Genomic DNA, 18,726 nt, shown 5'->3' on the forward strand with positions numbered 1-18,726 from the left:
GGAGGAATGGCTTTATGTAGGAGGTGTCCTATGGGGCCCAGAAGGACAGTCCTCTCTGATCACCAAAGCTCTATGCTCTACAGCTGCCCCCTGTGTGAGTCGCATGGCCCCTTCTGTTGTGTTGGGGCCAATTACTGTGGGTGAACTTGTTGATGGGGCTGGCCCCAAGCCCAGTTGTCTACCAGGCCCTGCCTCATGTGGTGGCTGCCAGCTTGCTGGTGGCAGGGCTGGGTCCCAGTGTGATTTGCTGCGGGAACTGAGGGGTCCCAGGGCTGGTGCTGGCCCACTTGTGGGTGGGTTCAGGTCCCAGGTCTTTTTTTTTTCTTTAGATTCCACCTGTCAGAGAGATCTTACGGTATTTGTCTTTCTCTGTCTAACTTATTTCCTTTAGCATAATAACCTGAGGGTCCATCCATTGACCCTCAAATGCTATGATTTTTTAAAAACTGAATATTTATTTTCTTTGTTTACTTTGCTTCTAGCAGTTTAATGATAAAAGGTGAAATTGAGATAAAAATGTCAAAGATAGTTCAGTAAATGAAAAGCAGAAAAATATAACCAATCTGAATATTTGAAAGTTGTCTGTCACTGCTTCTGGGTACAGAATGAGTATATTTTCTTTCTTTTACTCTGTAGTATTTGTGGGACTTTAGTATTGGCCACAGGGACTAGTCTAGAAACACAACTAGATGAAGCTTCAGCCAAGTTAGAATGTTATTGGTTTCATTAATTAACAGAACAATACAAAATATGGGGAACTTCATTAGCTTTTAAGATTATAGTTATTTTTCTCTCAGGCCTCAGGGTACATGCTTAGTTTGATTTTAGATTTTCTTTTTAAGCATTAAACATGTATCTAGTGGGAGCTTCCCTTTTACAATTAGTTAGTAGAGCAAACCATTATGTGGATTTTGTGGGGAGCTGATATAATATTAATAAGAACTCCATACCAGGGTAAATGTTGAGGAACTAGAGATTATTCAGTTTATCTCTCTGTGACAACAGTGGAGCACAGCATTGATATGATGGATACAATGGAACTGAGGACACCAGTGGTCTATACTGTACATGCTAGTTGTTTGTTTATTTATTTATTTATTCATTCATTCATTCATTCATTCATTTGGTCTATAGGTTCTGGCAAGAAAGTTTGACAGAAAGAAGAGTGACCACATTAGGGAACTGGGGCTTTGTCCTGCATAGCTGTAATCTCCAAACCAAAGATTATGCTATCTTCTTAAATTCCGCCATAATACCATCTCAGTCTAGGCTCAGTCAGAAAAACAGAATAAGGGACTTTAACATAGGAGTTAGGATTTACAGGAGAGAAATGAGAAGGTGGGGAAACAAAGATGAGTAAAGTCACCAAAAAGGCCAAGATTGCTACAGCAGAAAGTCAAGCAAGTAGAGGCTGCGGCCCATAACCTGATCTGTTAGCTCAGGTGGTTCTCAAAGGAACCTGTTGTGATTCTCAAGAATGTCCCTCCTGTCTCTGTCATCAGCATTAAAGCAGGTGATAGATAAGCAGTTCCAAGCTCTGTGAATCTCATGTTTGTTCACTACAACCACTTCTTAGGAATCACATAATTTACTCCCATTCCCCTTGCCTTACATGAGTTTGTCTCATTCTTATTCTTACTAAATATCATACGGAGAGGGCATTCTGATAAACATGGTTCCAGATCTTTTCCCGTCATTGTAAAGAACAGCACTGGAAGTAATGCTAATTTGACAAAAATTCAGAATAGTTTCTTTGGGATAGAAACTGTCATCAATCATTTAATAGAGGAGGAAATTAAAGTTTATAGAGTTTAGGTAGCTTGCCTGAAAATGCAGGTTAAAAATGAAAGAAAGTAATTAAATGCAGGGTATTTGAACCACAAAGAATGTGTTATTTTGTTGTTTTTGATGGTTGTTTTTATTGTCTTCATAGCATCGGTGATTCTGAACACTAGCTTAACACTGGAATTACAAAGGGCTTCAAAAAATTGTAAGCAGCTATGTGAAGCTCCAGAGATTTTAATTTTACTGCCCTGAGTGGGAATGAATGGAATTTGATTTCTATCAAAACATCCTAGGGAACTCTGATGCACAAGAAGGTATGAGGAACACTGAAATAGATCAGACTTATATTCACCCACGATTTTCAAATTGTGGATCATAACATACTGGTGGGAATAAATATTTTCCTCATGAGCCTTTAACAATTAAAAAATTCAAATCCACTCTTGTTCTTACAAATAAATTATAGACAATTCTATGACTTATAATTTAGTATTATTTTTAATATTAATATTATTTTATTTCCCATATCTTAATGACTACTATATAAAAGTACATATATATCAGTGATTACTTACAATTGTGATTCATACACTATCATCAGTGCACTGCTATAGAAATCAGTTATTCTACTTTGAATATTGGCAGGTTTGCACAGTTGCAAAACTTAGTGAAAATCTATAAAACTAAACAGTTGGATTGGTCAAAAATTTCTGGGAAATTTCTTTATTGTATGGATAACATCATTTTTATGTTTAATGGATTTTATCTTTTAAATACAGTTTTCTTATAATTTACAATAAAGAGTAATTTGATATATGGGTAATTGCTTAGAATTATTACTGACAGAAAGTAAGTACTCAATAAGTAAAGTTTTTAAAAAGTGGAAAAGAAAAGACATAAAAATGTATATACTGAAAAAATTTACATTGTTTTTGACCTGGTTTTTACAATAGTGCACACTTACATGCATATAAATTTTATTTAAATCATTTCATAGATATTTATTTCTATCTGTATATTTAACTGTACTATTTGTCATCAAATCTATGAGGCCATTGGTTGTGAGAGATACCATTTTTATGTGTTACTAGAGAGAAAAAACCCTGCTAAAAAAGCTGTAACACAGGCTTTATTTCACATAGAACACTTATTTTATACCCTTTGACAAATCTCTTAATTTTATTTAGGTATAGATTTTTCTCCTTAATAAAAGGAAAATATGACTAAAATAACTCAGTTTAAGTGGTAGATCTTACAAGTGTCCATTTTCCTCCATTTCTGAATACATGGAAGACTGAGAGTCTCAATCCCCATGCAGTGAGTTATTGCCATGTCTGTTGACCTGATAATAAAATGGAAACAGAAGTGAAATATGAAATTTCTGCACTGAAGTGGTGATTGTTGGAGAAGCTTCATGCAACAATGGAGCCACAGGTTTGAAGCAACGTGGCCATTGATGCACCACACAGAAGACAGTTCTCTGAAAATTGAGCTAGATTTGCAAAATAATTTGCATGAGTAAGAAATAAACTTTTATTGCATTAAATCATTGAAATTCTGTTACTGCAGTATAATATATCCCATTTTGATGGATGCGAATACTGACACAAAAATAGGGCAATGACCTAGAAACTTAAAATATATGGCTGGGCCATGAGTAGTGAAGAAACCAATAGGGGCTGGAATGGTGGCATTCCATGTTTCAGTGGCAAAACTTTCACTAAAATTACTATGTACACTACCATGAGAAGTAGATCACACTTTTAATGAAATAGTAGTGCACTTTGGTTGTTATCCATGTTGTTTTTGCTAGGTATCTCAGAATGAAATTAGTGTGTTAAAGAATTGGTTGATTTGCATACGGGTGTGAGAAGAGTCCAGAAGTTCATGGACTTTAGAATTGGAAAAGATAGCTGCTTCTCCATTCTAATGAATAAACAAGTTTGAGAAACACATGAGAAGGAAACATGCAAGGAAGCCTTTCAACTGAGCAAATCTCCCTGTTATAACAGATAAGATTAAAGGTATTGAGTCCAGTAATTGAGGGAAAAAAATTTGACTAAGTTTTAGCCTTCTCTAAAACTGCAAAAACATCAAAATTGTCTCTGCCAAATCAAAGAGCAAAAGACATGGGGCAAAGAAAGCAAGGAAATACAGCAGATCTGAGAATTTGTATAGTTGCCAAAGAAATGAATCTGTACTGAATGGATAATCACAAGATACCTAAAAAAATAACACTCTAAATCATTTTTGAGCAGGCAATAAACTAAGAAAAGTAGTCAGTCCTCAAAGAGAGCACATTCCCCATTGTCAACTTCACATTGGCTGAGGAAGATAGTAGAAAAGAAAGAAATCTCCTTCCCAGAGAGTAAAGCCAGCATCCCCAGAGGAAAAGAAGGAACGTACTCACAGAGAACAAAATCAGTGCCTTAACAGGAAATGAGAACATCCTCTCCCCAGAATAGGAGCCCCGGGTGCACATAGCATTTCAGGATGCTGTGGACCAGTGGCCGTATCTCTTCATATGGACTCTTGCTGAACAGGCAACTGAATTTTGGTATACGGGATATGAAGGATGGATAATTTTTTTTTTTCACAGCTCCTCAGATTGAAAATGACCTTATCTAAAAAAAAAATATGAAAACTATAGTGTATTACAGCTTAGTCTTTGAGCTCAGTCTTGAATTTGAATGGTATTTGGGGCTTGTCTTCCCTCGGGAGGGTTCTATCTGTTTGGCATGAATCAAATATTTGACAATCAGGTAGTGAACTGTGATAGTCATTATTTGTATTCACCAATATTAGGTTTACTTCTATTTCCCTAAATTAAGACATCACATCCTAGGCTGTCTGCACATGAATGGGCCCCTGTGATTACTTCTAACCAATGCTAATGCAGTGAAACCCATGTAATGTGAGATTTTTCCATTCTCTCTCTTCTCTACTTTTTCAGTAACTATGGAGGTAGCCTCAGTAAGATGATTGAATTACAAGGTAAAAACACCTTAAATCGCTGCTTGGCAGAATAATCTTTATAAATCTGTATGATAGACAAACATTTGATGTGATAGCCTATAGCAATCTCTAGCATAATCTAGCCAATTCTGACTGAGAGAGTTAAAGAATTTCTAAAATTTCTTCTCATTTAGGGCATGATGCTTCTGAATTATTTTGGGCTCAGAATAATCAATGTTTTTCATTTCCTTTACAATATTGTTCTCTGTGACATCAAGCTAACGGCAATGCTGCAAAGCCACTATTATTTATTACGTAAATTTTGATCCTGGTCCCTTGTTATCTTATAAGAAAATATCAACAGATGGCTTTTAGAGTAAGTTCACTGCATGCACTAACATGAAGCACTATATCAGTACTGTTGCCTGGCTGAGAATAATTGTAAGGCACCTTCATTGTAACAATGCATCTTAATTTCAGAAATCTTTTTAAAAGTTGATCTTTAAGTTGATGAAATACAGCATATCCCTCAAAATTTTTTGGCATACTGACACTTTGTTAGGAACTTTTAGATACTGTTCTCTAAAAAAAAACAAGTTAAAACAAGGAAAAATAAAATGGAACTCAGCAAATTGATTCATCAAGAAGCCCAAGAAGATAGTGTAGAATAGGTCTAAAGAATAGACCAGATTGTACAATGAAGGCTCTAGTAGATATAGATAGGCAATAGGTAAAAAGTAAAATGAAAATAAATAAAAAATAAAGGTCGGGCTTCCCAGTGGCGCGGTGGTTGGGAGTCCGCCTGCCGATGCGGGGGACGCGGGTTTGTGCCCCGGTCCGGGAGGATCCCACATACCATGGAGCGGCTGGGCCCATGAGCCGTGGCCTCTGGGCCTGCACGTCTGGAGCCTGTGCTCCACAGCGGGAGAGGCCGCAGCGGTGAGAAGCCCGCGTACCGCAAAATAAATAAATAAAGGTCTCTCTCTCTCTCCCTCTCTCTCTCTCTCTCTCTCTCTCTCACGCACACACACACACACACACACACACACACACACACACACACAGTGAATTATGAACTGAACAAAATATGTGATGTTATACATCTTTTGAATAAAATGTAAAAATCCTTATAAGAAAATTCTGCAAGAGGAAAAGAAAGAAAATAATAAGTCTAATAATAATAATAACAAAAGCTGTATATGATTGAAAATATAACCAGAGTATATACTTTGGCTCTGTAATTAACAATACTTGCTTAATTATAAAAATAATGACTTTTTGTTGATTGAAAAATAAAAATAGTACTATAATTGTTTAGCAAAAATGGCAATGGACAGATGGCATTTATAAAGGAGGGCCCAAATCTCACCTCCAAGTGGAAAATGTAAATAGATAATGACTAAATTTGATAATCCAAGGGATAGTATATAGACAAATGATTCAGATACTGAATAGAACTATCAGGAAAAAAATTAAAATAATTAAAATTGTTATCTCTGGAAATAATTGCAGGATGGGAAGTGTTTATTAGGGAAAACAATGTTCATTTTAAATCCATCCTTGACAGTTGATATTTCAACTGCACACGTGTCACATTACTAATATTAAAAAATTTTATAAAAATAATTTAAGAATCACATCTCCATATTTATATGAAGATACTTATTAATGTGAAACTAACGACTTCCACTATCATAGAGAGTGAAGTAAGTCAGAAAGAGAAAAACAAATACCGTATGCTAATGCACAAAAACGGTACTGATGAACCTAGTGGAAGGGCAGGAATAAAGACGCAGACATAGAGAACAGACTTGAGGACACGGTGGGGGGAAGGGGAAACTGGGACGAAGTGAGAGAGTAGCGTGGACATATATACACTACCAAATGTAAAATGGATGGCTAGTGGGAAGCAGCAGCATAGTGCAGGGAGATCAGCTTGGTGCTTTGTGACCACCTAGAGGGGTGGGATAGGGAGGATGGGAGGGAGGCTCAAGAGGGAGGGGATATGGGGATATATGTATACTTACAGCTGATTCACTTTGTTGTACAACAGAAACTAGCACAACATTGTAAAGCAATTATATGCCAATAAAGATATAAATAAATAAATAAATAAATAAATAAATAAATAAATAAATAAATAAATAACCACTTCCAAGTATCTGGCATGCCATTGTATAGTTAGAGCTTAGGTATACTTTCCTAAGTTACCCCTACCACTTGGCCTACACCAAAGATTAAAAGTGAAACTCCTATATTCGTTTATGCTCAATATTGTGGATAAGTTTTGGGGTGTCTGGATTATACTGTCTTCCTTTAAAACAGAGATCAGCAAATTATGGTTATGGATTAAATCTGCTTAATGCATATTTTTGTAAATAATGTTTTGTTGGAACACAGCCCTATTTATTTGTTGACCTATTGTCTAAGGCTCCTTTCTACCTGCAATTGCAGAGTTGACTAGGTGTGGCCCTCAAGCCTGAAATATTTACTGTTTGGCCTGTTACAAGAAAAGTTTTCAAGCCCTGCTTTAAAGGGTGTTACGATTCCTTCTGGCAGGCAGTCAGGATTGGTTTTATTCTTAGTTTTATTTCAGTTTTATCCTTAGCCCAGAATGTTGTCCTTCGGACATGGTCCTTAACTCCTAAGTGGCTTTTATGGAGTCTTACTTAACTGAATACTGGAAATGCACAGTGAGGCATCTGTAGTCTAATTAGGCTGGTCCAATATCTCCCTGACATGCATGTCCCACTGAATCTTTCCCTGCACGTATGTGGCTTCATCCTCTGCCAAGCTCCTGCAGGAACCCCCCATGTAGATTTAGGGATTGCCCTCTGTGTAGCTCCCTTCTTCTGGTAACCTGCTCCATAAATTCCAGCTACCTCAAGAGCCTTGAAATCTGCTATCTGCCTCCTGGGCACACCAAAGAACTTTGTGCCCTACTTGGTCTCTACCTCTCTTTACCATGGCCGAAAATTGACCCTGGAAGAAAGGTGGTGTGAAAGTAGAAATGTGTGTTTCCTTTCTCTAAAGGATTGTAGTTCTGTGAGGTCTGTTATCTAATGCCTGGAAACAGTTGTCTCATATATTCTGCCCAGTTTTATAACTATTAAGGCAGGAGAGTTCATCCAGTATCAATTACTCCTAGTGGCTAGAGTGGAAGAATCTAGGCAACGCACATTTTAATTGTAGTGATTGGCAATGGTACAATATCAGGCTTTGGTATAAATTAAAAATAGCTTACCTGGGCTTCCCTGGTGGCGCAGTGGTTGAGAGTCCGCCTGCTGATGCAGGGGACACGGGTTCGTGCCCCGGTCCGGGAAGATCCCACATGCTGAGGAATGGCTGGGCCCATGAGCCATGGCCACTGAGCCTGCGCGTCCGGAGCCTGTGCTCTGCAACGGGAGAGGCCACAACAGTGAGAGGCCCGTGTACCGCAAAAAAAAAAAAAAAAATAGCTTACCTGTCAGTAATCATTAGCTCATGCAATCTTCCAGCTCTGCAGGATCTGAGGTGACCTCAGTTCCCAGGCCATGAGCTGTTCCTCAGCCCCATAGTAATAGTGCTGTCTGAAACCCAGACAAAGCTCAACTCCAGCCCGAAGATACAGCTTCAAAGGAAGAAAGCCTTTGATATTTTCTTGACGTTTCTTGCCCCATAATGTATAGGCCAGTCTGCTCCTATGCCTCCTCCCTGACTTCTGGCTCTGCAGATTCATTACTGACTTCAGTTTCTCTCTGATGTTCTTTTGCATTTGACTATAGCCCTTAGTCTCTCTCTTTCCCTCTGTGACTTCCACTTAACTTTGACCACACCCAAATTACTTCATTATCATGATTAACCCCAAATATGCATCATTATCAAATTACTCTAATACTAATTCAATAATAATATGATAATATTAATAACGATAGACAGTCATTTATCTCAGACTGTGGAAAGCATACCCATGTTGAGAAGAGATAGAATCTGTGTTTTCAAACAAATTTATTGTTATATATAAACCTTATATGTGTAAGGAAAGTGAAAATTCCCCAACAATCTGAAGTCTGCTACGAAGTAGCCCTCAACAAGTTTGGGATTTTTTTGGAATTCCCTGATTTAACTAAAAAAAAAAAAGAAAAAGTAAATGTTTCTTCCCACTCTATAGCATCAACATTTTATGTAACATAAAGTGGTTTAAATTAAAAGTTAAATCAATTAACTTCCTCTGTGTACTACCAGAAATATTTCAAGTAGGAGTAAATAATATTTGTAGTGAGATAACTGAATAAAATTTACTAACCAATTTTTTATATCTTTCACAACAAGAAATTTGGAGAAAGAGAATTTAGGAATAGTGCAGGGTCCTAACGATTTCACAAAAGAAAAAAAATACTAAATTTCTGCTTTTTCACTCTTACTGTGTAGTTTTCTTAACTCATGATTACAAAACAGCTAATTAAACTCCAGTGTATATTTTCACCCAAGGCAAGAAAAAAGGTAAGGTATTGACCAAAAACACATTTTTTTTCTTAGAAACGCCCCCAAGACTCACATTTTCCTGGACAGACATACTTCACATGGCTACCCCTCAAGCCTCTCTAATATATACCAGCAAATGAGAAAGGAATTGGAATTGAGTTTTTGCTCATCAGACACCATTGCTTCAAAAAATTTTTTTATTCCCCAAAGAAGCACCATGTTTCTTTCATGGCTTCTGGCATATCCCTGAAACCCCTGGCATATCCCTGGATCATACACCAGAATGAAAACAAGGATATTACACATAAAATGTATTTCTCTGTATCTTCTAGCACAAAGTTTGTGTGTGGCTACATCCTGCTGACACATTTTCTTGGTTCCAGTTCTGGCATGTTTTGCTTCTCTTTCCCCATCAATAGCTCCTCAACCTCTACACACACACACACACACACACACACACACACACACACACACGCAGTACTAGCTCTTTACATAGAAAAAGTCAGTCACGGGGGAGGGATGCAGCGTGGTGGTGGTGGTGGGATGAATTGGGAGATTGGGATTGACCTATATTCACTAACATGTATAAAATAGATAACTAATAAGAACCTGCTATATAAAAAATAAATAAAATAAAATTCAAAAAAAAAAAGCGTTATAAACACAGAATAAATCACCATTGAAAAAAGAAAAAAAAAAAAGAAAAAGTCAGTTAGGTAACTAGGTTCTGTGTCCAATCTTATAACTGGTACTATAGGCTGATGGTTGACAATACATTTCCTTTTTTTTCCATCGGTAGAGATTCACATGACTAATAACTTTCAGTTTTTATATTCACAACACTAAAAAAGCATATTGATATTAAAGTGAAAAGGAATGTTTCTTTTTACTTTGTTACATATGTGTATATGTTTTAAGATGAACTGTTTTACTTTAAAAGCTAATTCAATTTATTTCAATGCTCCAGAATTTTTAAAATTGCATTATTATCAGTAATAAACATTTACTCACAATCTATCTCATAATTATTATAATACAACCACAAAACCATGATAACTGCTGTATTCTGTATTGTAGGCAGATTTTATGAAAGGCTTTTGTTCTTCTTTTAAGCACTTGGTTGGAATAAACTATATTTTCATTTTTTGTTTACTTATTAGTTTATAATGCAGGGAAAATATTCTAGGAATAAATATAGGTGCAGCACAATCTATTTAAGTCCTCATAAACTGGACTAAGTAGTGAAGTCTTAGGAAATAGCCTTTATTGTTAATTTGATGTTGCTATTTTTAGGATTTTACTTTCTCTAGTAACAGTGATTTGATGGCTTTTGTGACTTAGTGTATTAATATTTATATATGGCAATCCATTATAAAGGGTTAGTGGAAAACATGTATTGTACAAAAATATTATATTTTAAAATTAAATTAAGTTTCTCTCTATTCTCTTCTCAAACTTGTTATTCTGTTGCTTAGGGCAGGCTCTTGGTGACAATGACTGCTGTGCTGCAGATATTCCTTGATGTTGGATAATAAAATCCCTGTGGGGAAGCTACACCTTTGCCTAGTGCCAACACATTCTTGGCAGCCAGAACTTTTGCATGATAAATGTTGCAATTAAAGCTATTGAGTTGTGCATAAAATAACCTTCTTCAATCGTTTCAAATTTATCTGAAGGCTATTAAAAGAACATAAAAATATGAAGTAGAATTTTCAAATAAGGAAAGTGTATATAATTTACATATCTCATAGCTTAATAATATTAGTAATAGCAATACATTTTAAAAAGAAAACTTTCTTTTACCAAAAAGAGAATGTTATTTTGTGAGGGTCCAAAAGTAGAGGAAATACAAGATTAACTAGCATGACTTCACTTGATTATTGTTAAGAATATATTCTTTTAAAATGTATATTTAATAGAAGGGCATTTTTCTCTACTACTTTCTATTAGTGGTTAACTCTGATTTTTTGGAAGCAGGAAAAAATTACCACTTAGAGGTATGTTTCTTTTTAACTTAATTTATATTGTTTGATCTTTAATTCCTATATAGACATATTTTAAATTTTAATTATATGTATAGGTGTAATTGTATACATTCTTATAATTTTTGTCCATCTTTTCTTTCCTTTTTTGAGTTGATTCTGCTCTCCCTGTCTTCTCCCTTATCAGCCTGAATCACCTCCACTTACCCCCAATATTTCCGTGCATCACCTTAGGACAAATTCTTTCATCTTTTACTGGTATCCATATGATACTATTACACAAATGTATATATGAATGCACAAGAGTTCATACACCCGTCAGGCACACATATAGAATGAGAAGTTTTATTTGTTCGTGTTTCTTCTAAAGAAAATGGAATCCTACTATGCTCACTTTTCCACAAATCTCTCATTCAACCATATTTTCTGGAAATCCATAATACACCCATTACAGTGTTGATTTGATTTCTCTTTCTGTCCTTTTTTAACCACTATGGGTAATACCATAATCAACATCCTTGTGCATTCTGTAGGAACTTCAAATCTGACCTGTTAATATTTGGCTTCTGCTAAATAAATTTATTGGAGTAACATTGTTGGATTTGTGTTATTTAGTCTGTAAACAATTTTGTTTGTGCCTCTAAAAGTTAAGGGCTTCTTTTGCAAATCTCAATGCTATCATCACTTTAAAAATATTAATAGCTTTTTATATCAAATATCTAGCCAGTGTTCATTTCTCATGTATCTTCGAATCAGAATAATAAAAGGTAATTGTATTTTAAAAATTTGTTTCTTACATCTATTTTAATTTATAGTTTCTTCCTCCATCATTTTATTTTCTTTAATTTCAGTTGTTATTAAAGAATTTTTGTTATTTTTCCTTAATTTTGCTGATTGTTTCCCAGTGGTGTTATAAGTATTTGCCTCTGTTCACTGTATTTCCTGGAAGTTGATAATGCTATCTAGAGGTCTGATTACATCAGAATCAATCTATATAGAGACAACTTCAAAACTGGTGTTGTGTACTTATACCAGCTACTAGATAATGTCTACTTGCCTGACTTTTTGTAATACTAGTAACAATTGGGATTATTTTATTGAAGATTGCAAAACTTAATATTCTAATTATTTTCCCTTCTTTGTTTATTAGCTAGAATATTTCTATACAGATATATTTTTCCTGAATAACAACTTGTATTTTGGTTTTTCTGTTTTGATTTGTTTAGAAAAGACAAAAAAGTCTCCAGTTTTTCTTTTTATTTGTCATTTTCCAAATAAATAGTTGATTTCTCAGCTTCCAGCACAATGACCAAAAATATGTTTTTAAACATTATGAAATCATGCATTTAATTATTGTTTACATATTTCAGCATATTGAAATTCTAATTCTGAAGATGTTCAAATTATCCATGGTTTGTTAAGAGGAAATTATTCAGTTTGGCTCTTGAGTTCTTCAGCTGTGTTTTTTGGTGCCCTTGATGCTTGAGGATCATCTCAAACATTTTCTATCCCTGATGTGAAGCAGCTCTTGCTCTAAGAAACCCTGTCCCTTACAGTGGTAATAGAGACCAAAACCTGTACACAAGAAATGTTCATGACTATGGACACTTGTTTCTCAGTGTTTTTGTTTCTCAGTGTTTTTACCTAACTAAGCTAGAAAAAGATATTTTTTTAAAATGAAATATAAGTTCCAAAATGTTCCCAGTTCACCTTCAAAATTATATGATTTGTCTCATCCTTCTATTCAATCCCTATTCTCCCACACTAAAATTTTTAATATCTTATTACATAAACTTTGTTACTTATTTGTTTTATCTTACATTGCATCACTACATGCTTAACAGTCTCAAAACTGATGATACCATAAGCAATATAATTAGTGAAAAAATAACTATTATATTAATATAAACATTGTTTTGTATGTTTTTTATCCTTAGGGATTATCCCACCAGGATGTGTAGTCAAATTACTCTAGTTGAATGCCACTGGGAAGACTTCCACTTCGTGCAGTTACATCACAGGTTTGTACCTCTACACACATTTTCACTTTCTTCAATTTCAATTTTTAGGAATTTGCTTATCTTTGATTTAATTTTGTTTTATAATTATGCAAAATGTTTATATGTTTCCAAAGTCATATTTACAATATAATGTACATTCATAGACAGCTTCATTCTAATATTATCCTCTCTAATCTATTCCCATCCTTATCTATAAGCAAATATTTTTAAAATGTTATGGTTACTGTCCGATAATGCTTAATGAGAAAACACAGATATTTGCATATATAGGAGATTCTTTAGCTAGCTTTTTAATTGTTTTGAACTTTTAATTTTTCTGAACTTCAAAAAAATATGTAAATATATGTATTTCATTTTCTCTTTACCTTTTTTAACTTAATAAATCTTGTTATCCTCTCTTTATAGATAAGTTTAGCATTCCCTTTTACAGTTACATAGTACTCTATTGTATGGCTTTTCTTAGTTCATTAAATCAGTTGCCTATTTTCACCAACCTTCTGCTATTACAAATAGGACTGCAGTAAATACCCTTGTGCACACCTCTTTTCATGCTGTATGAGTGCACCTTGGGGATAGAGCCTATAAATAGAACTATTGGATTAAAGGATGAATTTATGTATAGTACTTAGATAATTGAAAAAAATTTTTATTTTATTTATTCAATATTTTTATATTAAATATGTAGGCCAAATGTTCTTTTTTTCTACCAACGTTATTAACTCTTTGAACACACAACTAAAATAAACTTTATAAGCTTTAGTAAAGGAATATTATTTTAAAAATATCAACCATATGAAACAATGCATTCCCTTCGTACTATTTATGTTTTTATTTTGTTTTGTTTTCTGTCATCACAGAAATATCTGATTATAATGTCACTTTTAAGAGATCTATTGAAGGGGAGAATGCAGCTTTGTACTGTGACTACTGTTTTCATCAAGTTATAGTTTTCAAAGTTAGTCTTTATTTAAATTGACTGTGAAAAGGAACTCAGGCCTGATTTATCATGATTATTATCATTACTATTACTGTTATTATTATTATTCCCGTTAGTGAGGAAAAATTAAACAAAAGTTAAACTGCTATCTATAAGGGAACTTAAACTAAATATACTAAAAAAAATTACTGCATGGAAAAGGAGATGTAAACATAAACACTTTGGATAGATTCAAGATTGTTGGGATAACATTTAAGCTTAATTTAGAATGATATACATTAGCACCCTTTGTCACCATTTAAATCCTGTTTTTTCTTTGAAAATATGCTCAGTTTTCTGTGTAGCACCTGTAATTATCTGAACCTCAAAAATAGCAATGTATAAGCATGTCTTTCTTTCCTTTAATTACAAGCTTTTGCTTGTATACAGAACTAATGACATTGCTTTTAGAAAGGTTGATACAGCACTCCTATTGATTAACTATTTCCCAGGCCCAAATTCAGGGGTGAAAACACACACTACCTCCTGATGGGAAGAGAATCAAAGTTAATTACAAAGAGGCATGAACATTGGTAGAAGAGACTTTACTGTGGCCATCTTTGCAAAAAATCCACCTACAGTACTACAGTCTTACAAACTGTCACATTAAAAGCAACTGCAAGCTTATACTCCATTTATAGTTATTATAAAATATCGGCCATATTGCCCGTGTTGTACAATATATCCTTGTAGCTTATTTTATTTATTTATTTATTTAACATCTTTATCGGAGTATAATTGCTTTACAATGGTGTGTTAGTAACATATTTTGTACATCAACTATATTTCAATAAAAAATTTAAAAAGAGAAAAAAGCAACTGCTAGAAAATATGCAGTTAAAAACATAGCACGTAAATTAACAATTCCTTGAACATTTAACTTTATAACTTTAGTTATATTTATTACATGATGTACAACCTATAAATATAACTAATTTGTATCACTGAAGTTCACCACATCCTAACTGAACACAATGTTTCTTTATTTCAGTTAAATGCATAGTGTTCAGTTAGGTACATGTTTCTGAGTCAGATTGCCTGAGTTTAAATATTGACTCTGCCATTGGGAACACTGAAAAAAAATTTAAGCCTCAAATTGCATTTATTTGAAATTAGTATAATACTAGGATTTCCATCAGTGTATTTTTGTCACATGAAAATGATAAGAGTTCTTTTTGGCACATAGGGTTATATAGTTATTATTGAGCATTTACTAATTACCAAACACTATGCAGAGGATATAAATAATAAATCATAAAAATATATGATTAATTGTTTAATATACCTACATTTCTTTGTAAGAATCAAAGAGTCATTTTGGCTAACTTAAGTTGATGGAACTTAAGGAGGAATAAGGAGAATTTCAAAAAATTCAAAAATACGAAATGCAGAAGAATAGGACTTCACTGAGGCCAGTGTTTGTTGTAGAAGCCAGAGTTCTCCTGAAGGAGAAGTTTATTTCCTTACCTTATTGAGTTGTGGCTGGTCCCTTTGACTTACTTAACCAATGGGATATGAGCAGAAGTGAAGTATGCAAATTCTAAGTGGATTTCAGTCCAGTTTTGGATAGCACTCTAAAGAGAATAGTATGTTCCAAAATGGTGGCTGCTTTAGCCTGTATCCATGAATGAAGAATATTCATGGGGCAAAGCCAAGCAGAACAGAGCAAGAGTCATAGCTGACTGCTGTGGTTGGAGCAATCCCAGAGTAGAGCTGTGGCTGACATGCAGTGGGAACAAGAAGAACTTCTTTGTGGTTAAGCCACTGAGAAGGTGGGTTGTTATAATAGGAGCACAATCCAGCAAAGTTGATCCAAAATGGCACATATTAGAATATGTCCTAAGAATGTTGGCAGAAATTTAGAGATAATACTAGATTGTAGAAAATCTAGGAAACACCTTTATTGAAAGTCTTTTAGAATGTGGTGTCTGTGAAGCATATTCGGCAGTCAAAATCCATTCTACTCCCCTTTTTGTTGGAAGATGGTGGAAGTAAAAGCACATTTCCTAGCCTCACTTTCAGCTACCTTGACAGTACATGCTCCCATGTAAGATGTGGAAGATAGAAGTGACAAGAACACCCTATTTTTGTGTTTCTTGGTAGTTACTACTGGCAAAAGGTCATGAGAAGGATGAGATAGCAGTCCAATTCCACTATCTGACTTAGCTCTATTTTACTCAGAAATAGTAATAACTCTCCTGGATCTATTGTCTATTTTATGGGATAAATCCGTTATTCAGCCAGGGACCTGCCCATACTTTCCTTGAGATAATTCTATAAGCACCTGATTTCATGTATTACATCATTTCCTATTTAAAATAGCTAGATTTAATTTTTGTTTATTTATTCCCTGCACTGAATGTTTGGTAATAAAGGACCCATTTTGTCACAACATATGATTTTACAATGCCTACAAAATAAAATGATATTGAGTACTCGCTGCCCAATTCATTCATAAATTATCCCAATTTATCCATAAATTTTCTAATTTAAACAAAAAGTGATTTGAGGAAAAGGTTCTTATGGGCCCATTTGATAAATAAAACCAAAGTTTCACTATGGGAGAAAGAGAATAAAAATAGGAAATGGTGGGAGGTCAGAAAGAAAATATGAATGTAAATTAGAGATAGCAATATGTGTGGTAGGCAGAGTAATGGCTTCCTAAAGATGTCCATGTTCTAATTCTGGAACTTGTGAATATGTGCTTCACATTGCAGTAGGGACTTTGCAGATGTGATTAAGTTAAGGACCTTGAGATGGGAAGATTATCCCAGATCATCTGGACGGACCCAACTTAATCACAAGCCAGGACACTCACAGTCAGAGAGAGATTTGAAGATGTCATGCTGCTGTCTTTGAAGATGGGGGGAGGGAGCCATGAGCCAGGGACTGCAGATGGCCTCTAGAAGCTAAATAAGACACAAATTTTTAAATTTTAAATTTTAAATTTTAAATTTTTAAATTTGTGTCTTTAAAAAAGACACAAATTTTTTCCTAGAGCCTCCAGAAGGAATGCAGCCCTGCCAACACTTTGATTTTAGTCCAGTAAGACTTATTTCATATTCTGGCCTCCAGAACTCTGAGATAATAAATGTGTGTTGTTTTAATCCCCTAAGTTTGTGGTAATTTTTTACAACAGTAACAGGAAACTGATACAGTGTGGGATCACATTTTTTTTCATTCTTTTTTGTTAACTTATTGTAGTAAAATACACAAAACGAAATATGTACATATTATCACAAACTGAACATAACTCTGAACCAGAAACAAGGCCAAGAAACTGAACATTCTCACAACCCAGAAGCTCAACCTAATACATTCAGTTTGCCTCTTTATATAAATGGAATGATATACTATGTAATCTTTTTATTTAACCTTTTACTCAACACTATGTCTATAGTGTTTATCCATATTTATTTGGGTAGTTTTATATCATTAAGTACTCAATTCTATATAGTATATCATTGTATTACTATACTGCAATGTCTTTTTTTTTTTTTTTTTTTTTTTTTTTTTTGCGGTACGCGGGCCTCTCACTGTTGTGGCCTCTCCCGTTGTGGAGCACAGGCTCTGGACGCGCAGGCTCAGCGGCCACAGCTCACGGGCCCAGCCGCTCCGCGGCATGTGGGATCCTCCCGGACCGGGGCACGAACCCGTGTCCCCTGCATCAGCAGGTGTACTCTCAACCACTGTGCCACCAGGGAAGCCCTACTGCAATGTCTTTATCAGTTCCATTGTTAATGGGATTTTAAATATTTTCTCTTTTTTTCAATTATAAGCAGTGCGATTATGAAACTTCCAGTACATGTCTTTTGGGGACATGTGCACAAACGTGTGTTGAGTATATACCTAAAGGAATTTACTTGAAGTGAAAGCTTGTTGAGATAAAGGATATGTATATGTTCAGCTTTAGTCAGTTTTAACAGTGACAGATTAAAGATGGGAGATAGCCACAAATTCTTTGACAAGCCTCCCATTTAGAGGCGGGGGTCTATTATGTTCCACTCCCTTGAATCTAGGCAGGCTCTGTGTCTTCCTAGAACAAGTGACTATGGCAGAATGATGTTGTACCTGTTTCTGGGGTAAGGCCTTAAGAGACTGGCTTCCACATCTACTTTAGAAATGCTTGCTGATAGCTTCATCCCTTTTGGGACCCAGCCACAAATGCTGTGAGAAACTCAAGACATATGGAGAAACCACATGTAGGCACTTTCCACAGCCCAATTTGAGCTCCTAGCATCGACTACTAGCATCTCAACTCAAGTGCCAGACAAGTGAATAAGAAAGCAACCTGGAAAGTACATTCTCCAGTCCTAGCCACCCCACTTAGCACTATCTAGTTTAAAGGAAAAAGAAAAACCCAGCCAAATCCTTCCCAAATTTCTGACTCACAAAATAAAGTGGTGTTTTAAGCCGCTGAGTTACAAAGTAGTTTATTACATACCAACGTAAAACTTGAAGGAAATTGGGCATCTGGAAGTGGAGTACTACATACCAAAAGCTTAAGACACGTGACACTGGCCTTCAGACTAGGCAGGTAGCA

This window comes from Grampus griseus (genome assembly GCF_964374135.1).
Source record: "Grampus griseus genome assembly, chromosome: 4".
Taxonomy (NCBI): domain Eukaryota; kingdom Metazoa; phylum Chordata; class Mammalia; order Artiodactyla; family Delphinidae; genus Grampus; species Grampus griseus.